The 7,481-nt window shown below is 37.1% G+C and overlaps 1 pseudogene; it reads left to right on the top strand.

Moving 5' to 3' along the window:
- The first annotated feature begins 6,656 nt into the window (after positions 1-6,656).
- Positions 6,657-7,268, top strand: LOC136131883 (breast cancer type 2 susceptibility protein-like; annotated as a pseudogene).
- Positions 7,269-7,481: the final 213 nt, after the last annotated feature.

Genomic DNA, 7,481 nt, shown 5'->3' with positions numbered 1-7,481 from the left:
TTTACGGACATTGGCTTCACATGTGAATCAACTAGAACTACTTTTAAAATTCCATTTCCTGGACAATTAAAAATAGGTATGAGATTCAGGTGTAAGTATTTTTGAGGTGATTGCATGTGTAGCCAAGTTTGAGAATACTAACTTACAGTCCTAACAGAGAGCACCTGAATATAGACCTAATTAAGTTTTGTATCGTTTTCAACGCTGTTAATTGCCTTGTTGATCAGAAAGTTGCTCTGAGATACTCTACCACAACCACGTCTCCTAAAAATAAAAAATTATAGCCAAGGGAGTGGAAATTCAAAAATAAGAGGCCACACCTAAATTTATCATTTCAAGTATAAATTTATAGTCAAAATATTGCATAAAAATAACAAACACTGTGCATTGTTAACAAATTCTAAGTGAAAAGCAACCTCTTCTTATCAATAATCCAAATCCCCAGAGCAAACAGTGGGCTTTTCAATTTTACCTGAGCTTATTTCTAACCTAATTTCCAGTTTTCTAGCTTATTTTCATAACACTCAACAACATTCTCAGTGACAGCTTTGAGACAATGTCAGAAATCCTGAGTATGGCCATTAAAAAATAATGACCATATAGCTAGAGGTTTTATCATGCTGTTTAGAAAACGAACAATAAAACATTAAGAATTAAAACAAAATAAACAACCACTATTGTTTCTATATGTATTCTTTCCATCTTAAGTATTTTTTAACTTTCTTTTTTACTAACCATACATTTTTAAAAATCAAACTTCCAAAATAAAAGTTCCCATTTTTAAGTGTAGCGTTCAATAAGTTTTGACAAATATAAGCACCACTGCGATCAAGGTACAGTTTCATCACCACAAAAAGGTCCCTTGGTGCCCTTTCCCAGTCAATCCGTCAATCTCTGTCCTCCCAAACACTGATGAGATTTCTGACTATATAAATTAGTTTTGCATTTCCTAGAATTTCATTTAAATTGAATCATTATAGTAGGATGTATTTTTTATTCCTGACTTCTTTCATCCAGCAGTTTTTTAAAATGTATTCATTCATTTGGTGTATATCTGTAGTTTGTTCTTTTAACTACTGCATAATATTTCATTATATAAACAAATTAAAATTTATTTTATTTACCTATTAATCTGATGATGAACATTTAAGTTGTTTCTGGTTTGGGGCAATTAAAAATAAACCTGTGGTGAACATCCCTGTGTAATTCTTCATTGGACATATACTTCCGTTTCTCTTGGGTAAATACCTAAGAGTGGAATGGATGGGTAGTTTATTATTGTGCTAGGGCTGCTATTATAAAGTACCACAAACTGGGTGGCTTAAACAACAAAATGTATTGTCTCACAGTTCTAGAAGTTGGAGATCAATGATGTGTCAACAGGATTGGTTCCTTCTGAGAGTTATGAGTGAGAATCAGTTCCATGTTTCTGTCCTAGCTTCTGGTGGGTTGCTGGCAATCTTTGGCTTGTAGAGGCATCACCCTGATAACTGCCTTCATCTTCACATGGCCTTCTCCCTATGTGTGTTTCTGTGTCCAAATTCCCCTTCTTATAAGGACACCCATCATATTGGATTAGTGCCCACCCTACTCCAGTATGATCTCATTCTCACTTAACAAAATGACTTTGAGGCTACTTGCTGAAAGGCAAAGAGCTCAGGCTAGAAATCAAAAAGCAGTCATTCACAGTGCTTCTGCCAAAAATATATAACCTGAGTATAATCATTTGGAGACATCAGACAAAACCCAACTTGAGAGACATTTTATGAAATCAATGCTCTGTACTTTTCAAATATCAATGTCACAAAAGACAAAGAAGGACTGAGGAATTGCTCCATATTAAAGGAAACTCAAAAGACTTGACAAGTGAATGTGATACGTGACCCTGTTGTGATAAAGGACACTTGTGGGACATTTGATGACATTTTAATGAAGTTATTACATTAAATAATGGTATTATATCAATTATAATTTTGATAATTATATTATGGTTATATAAGAGAATATCCTTGATTTTAGGAAACGCACACTGAAGTATTTTGGGAAAGTGGGAAATAACATGTGTGACTTACTGTAAAATAGTACAAAAAATTAATTATACACCTTCCCCCCAATATACACACAGAGGAAATAATAAAGCAAATATGGTAAAATGTATATTTGGATTTGATCACCAAGAGAATGAATGTAAATAGCAGAGACAATAATGCCAAGGACAAACCCTTCAGAACTCCAAAGTTTAGAGATCAGGGAAAATGGGGGAAAATGGAAAAAAAAACACAGCAACTCGGAGTAGCTTGAGAGGTAAGATCAAAACTGGGTGGATGACTTTGGATTCTTAGCAGCTTATTAGAGTTTCTAGACACAGAACCAATAGGAAATACCTACATCTATTTCTATATCCATATCTATTTCTATATCCATATTTATATCCAAATCTATATCTCTATCTATATCTATCTATGAACTTGCTTCCGCAATTGTGGAGGGCAGGAAATCCAAAATCTGCAGGGTAGTACAGCAGGCTGGAGACCCAGGGAATAGCCGCTTGAGTCCAAAGGCAGTCTAGAGGCAGTATTCCCTCTTCTTAGGGGAACTTTAGTCTTTTTTTCTCTAAGGCCTTTATTTGGATGAGGCCCACTCACATTATGGGGGGGGGGTAATCTGCTTTACTCCAAGTCTATTGGTTTAAATGTTAATCTCATCTAAAATTATATCTTTACACTGACATCCAAACTGGTGTTTGACCAAATATCTAGGGACCATAGCCTAGCCAAACTGACACATAAAACTAACCATCACAGAAGCTAACTAAAAAGAGGGTATTAAAAATGAGAGAATGCTGCAATGGATAAAGTAAATGAGAATTTGACTACAAACTGACTACTGGAATTAGAAAAACAATGCCATTAATGATCACAGATGGTTTGGAAGGCAGTACCTGATTGGAGTGAATTCAAGTGGGAATGTGAGGAGAGATACTGGATGCAGTAAGAATAAACAATTCTTTGAGGAATTTTTTAGTTTAAAGACGGGGAGATGTATAGCATGGTAGCTTGACTGTGTGACGGAGTCAAGAGAAAATTTTAATATGGGATAGATAACAATATGTTTGCTGATGAGAATGATCCAGCAGAGAGATGAACAAGAGAAAAAGGAGAAATGCAACATTTTGAATAGTTGGAATGTGAGAGATCCAGCATAGACGTGGAGGGGTTGAATTCAAACAGGAGTGTGGACGGTTCACCAAACAGGTGGGAAGCTGAGGGTATGGGTTGAGAGGTAAGTTGGGGTGAGAGTGTAGTAGCAGGAGATGATGAAAGTTCTCTTCTGATTATTTCTATTTCTCATGAAACAGGACAGGGCCAGGCTCATGGGTATGCAACCCACACGACGGCATAGGACCCGATGCACAGAAGGGTCCCACAAATTTTAAATCTCTGTTGTTGATGTTATAAAATTCTTAAAAGATTTATCTTTGAACTTTCGTAAAGTCCAGTGAGACAAAGGAACATGAGGGTGAGCAGATTCACACAATATGTGCATCTGCTCTTTTATGTTACCCCCTTCACATATAGCATTCATGATGCCCTGTGAACACAGAACTCCAGTGGATTCACTATGCGTGGGAATTCAGCAAGACTCAAAGCAAGTACAAGGTAGGCCAGCCTACAACTTGGAAAGCCTGGGACACTGACAGCCCAAGAAGCCACACTTTCAGTTTGTACAAGAACTTGCTGCCAACTCAGAAAAAAGGCAATAGTGATCCAAGAAACATAAAAAATTAAGGAATATTTATATTATGTTATATCTTTTCTTATTCAAGTTACTTCGCTGTAGTAGCTGACTACTTACACTGAAAATGATGACGTGAAAGGGAAACACGGGGCAACCCATACTTCTTTTTCTTTCAGTTTTTCCTCACTCGGCAGTGAGCTGAGGTAGAGACTTTAGACAGAATGTGCACGAATAAAGAAGGGAAAAGAAAATATTTGGTTAGTTTTGTGCAACATTTCCTCTATTGTGATAAAAATAAAATACATATATAAACCACAAAATGTAAATTTTGTAATTTTGATGATTCTTCATACAAGTTAAATAATCTTATTTTTGCACTTAAAACTGGCATTGCAAAATATAAAGATGAATGGTAAAAGTCATGATAATAAATTAAACTTTAAAATTTTTTCTTTACTTGGGACAAGATTAACTACAAAGTAAAAATGCCACGCCATTGTGAGAGACCATGAAAGGAAAAGTTTTTATATTTTAGTACTTTTAATGTCACATTTTTTCCTGCTTTTTAAATAAGAGGCGCTGCATTTTTATTTTGTATTTCGTCTTGCAAATTATGTGGCTGACTCTGAAATAGCAGGCACATGATCAGCTGAGAATGATGATGAGAGAGGAGATTCTGGAAGTTGGAGAAAAGAAAAGCTATGAAACAGTGCCATTGTAGAGTGGAATTGTGAACAGTAATAGCAAAATGAAGTATGCTTACTGGGCAGCATTAAGAAACCACTTGAGGTTAATGATCATAATTATAAAGAGTGTCCAGTCAGCATGATGGTATTTTTTCTCCAGACATATTCCTCTGCATGGAGGGCAAGGAGGTTGAGTGTATATGAAAGGAAGCAGAACCACTATAATAACTGACTAGGAAATTTAATCTAAATAAGGAGGGAAGTGAGAATTTAAGGAGCTAACAGACACTGAGAAGTCATAAAATCAGATATTTTCTTATTTTTGGAGGATTTTTAGAGTTGGAGCACTAGAGGGAATGAACCAGAAAGAGAGGAAGTGGGAGGTGTGATGTTGAGATTTTGGACGGGAGGTAGTCATTGGTCATGAGCACCAGGATATAATGAGAATGTGTGGCTATGGTAGAGTGGAAGAGATCAACTTACTGAGAGATCTGAATGTTGGAAGGATCTTCATGGATAGCGAAATCTCAAAGAGTTCTGATAGCAGTGTTGGAGAGAACTACAGTGAACCCAGCCCTGACATCAAAGAAGGAGGACTAGTGACCCTAGGGAATGATAGTTGAATCAATAGAGAGACGTGGTGATAGATTAATGACAAAAGACTCTAAATGTAAATCTCCCTCCAGCAGGGGAGGAGTGGGAGTTGAGGTCAGAGAAGGTAATTTTCAGAATGTAAAAATTCAAATTTCCAAGGGATGAACATTAATGTAGGAGACTAGGGTTTCTATAGTAATGACAAGAAAAGGAATAAAGAGCACAATGTAATCATTCAAGAAGGAATGCTGGTGACAATGTTGTGAGTTTTGGGGGTTGCAGAGTTCCGGCGTGCCCCTTGAACCTTGCTCATGGAGAATTCAAGTCCCCCAGAGATGTCTAATTATTAGTGACTGGACACTCCTGACCTCTCTAATGACAATCAATGGAGCATGTATGAATTTATGAAGATCTGCTCATTGAGGGAAATGACAAGTAGTTTTGAAAACAAGCATAAGTTAAGTGTGTGGGAGTAAAAGAAGGTGAAATTTTAAAGGTGGACCATTTCAAAGGAATTAGAGTTTCAGCCTACATATAAAGAGGAGTCTTTGATGCATCTAGCCTGGGGTAGTAGAAAGAGGTTGTATTAAGAAAGGATTGATATTCAGTTCTGCAATTAACTGGCTTTGGCAAGACAGTTATATATTTTCTACAACCTAAAAAAGGAAAAGTAATGCACATAAATAATATTTATTTTACATTAATTTAGCTTGGAAGAGACATTATCAGATCTATTCTATAATAGTAACTCTTGAAGAAGGTGACTACTGTAGATCAAGCCAGAAGGGAAGAGAGCCTGGTCTCAGAGCAAAAGGAAGAAGGCCGATGAGGGAAAAGATGTGTAAGTGGTAAAGTCCCATTAAATTAACCTAATTGTGGCCAAGTGGATCTGTAGTTTAGAAAACAGTAGGAGACAAAGGTAAATTCAAAGACTCCTGGGGCTACGGTTTAATAGAATCAAAGAGGAGATAGATGCAAAGATAAAGATTATGGTGTATATTTTGGACATTTTAGATTGGAAGAGCTATATATCCAGGTAATGGGATCCACTGGGGAAATAGATATATTCAAAAGGGCACTGGTTCCCATTGAAGACAGAAATTTGAAAGTCATAGAATTTCAGGCACTTGGAGAGATGAAAATGTTCAGAGTGTAATAAGAAGGTGATTTTACATTAAGTGAAATTAATGTAAAAGTTCTGTAGAAGTGAATGCTGATGAGCAAGGAGGCTAAGGTGTTAGACCAATCAACAGCCTTAGGCAGGGAGGGTAAGGGTGGCTGGGAGGAAACCTGGCAATCAGCTGCAAAGCCAAAAAGGATTAGGTTACAGAGGCCAAATTTTTGCTTGTTATTGTCTTCATCACTTCTTATACATGGGCCTTATGCCACAAGAGAGAGGGGAGAGGGGAGGGGGGAGGGAAGGAGGGAGGAAGGGAGAGAGAGAATGAGAGAGAGAGAGAGAGAGAGAGAGAGAGAGAGAGAGCCCCTAAGAATGTTTAGAGAGCTCATTAATTTTCAGACATTTCAGAAAGAGACTGAGCTGTCAGGTCTAAGATATGTTCAAGATCTTAGCCCAATGCCTTCCTATCTCTCCAACAAATGCTTGAATATTTTTTAGCATGTGCTGCTCTGCCTTTCATGAGACAGTTATCACTTTGTAAGTTCAAAGGGAAGTCTGTCTCCACACCTGTAGCAGCCCAAATGACTTCAAAGTCTTGTTGCAAAGGAGAGAAAGAGACTGATGACCCAAAAAACTGCAAAAAGAGAAGAGCCTTGGATTTCTTGAGCAGATTGCCTGTACCTCCACCTGTCAGTCCCATTTGTACATTTGTTTCTCCAGCTGCACAGAAGGCATTTCAGCCACCACGGAGTTGTGGCACCAAATATGAAACACCTATGAAGAAAAAAGAATTGAATTCTCCTCAGATGACTCCACTTAAAAAATTTAATGACATCTCTCTTTTGGAAGGTGATTCAATAGCTGATGAAGAACTTGCCCTGATAAATACCCAAGCCCTTTTGTCTGGTCCAGCAGGAGAAAATCAACTCACATCTATCAGTGAGTCCACTAGGACTGCTCCCATTGGTCCAAAAGATCATCTCGGACTGAAAAGGCCTTACACTGCATCTGTGATCAAAGAATGAAGGAATTCCCCAGCCAGGACTGAAGAACAGAAGACTAATATGCAGGACACAAGTACAATAAAAAATATATCCAAGAGACTGCAAAGGCGACAAAAACCAAAATGATGATAAATTAGGTATTGACTCAACCTTTCCAGTTTGTAAAACATATACGATTTCAAACGCTACATCAGAATTTGCATAATGAGGAAAGAAAGGAAAATGTTCAAAATGTATCTACGTGCTTGTATATCACAGCAATGCTCTTTGCCTGCTTCTATATCGGTATACTCTTATTTCAATTATATATCTTAAAACTGTGACTGTATATTTATTAAC

Source organism: Phocoena phocoena, chromosome 12 (genome assembly GCF_963924675.1).
Source record: "Phocoena phocoena chromosome 12, mPhoPho1.1, whole genome shotgun sequence".
In the NCBI taxonomy this organism is placed as follows: Eukaryota; Metazoa; Chordata; class Mammalia; order Artiodactyla; family Phocoenidae; genus Phocoena; species Phocoena phocoena.
This window is presented reverse-complemented; position numbering and strand designations above follow the sequence as displayed.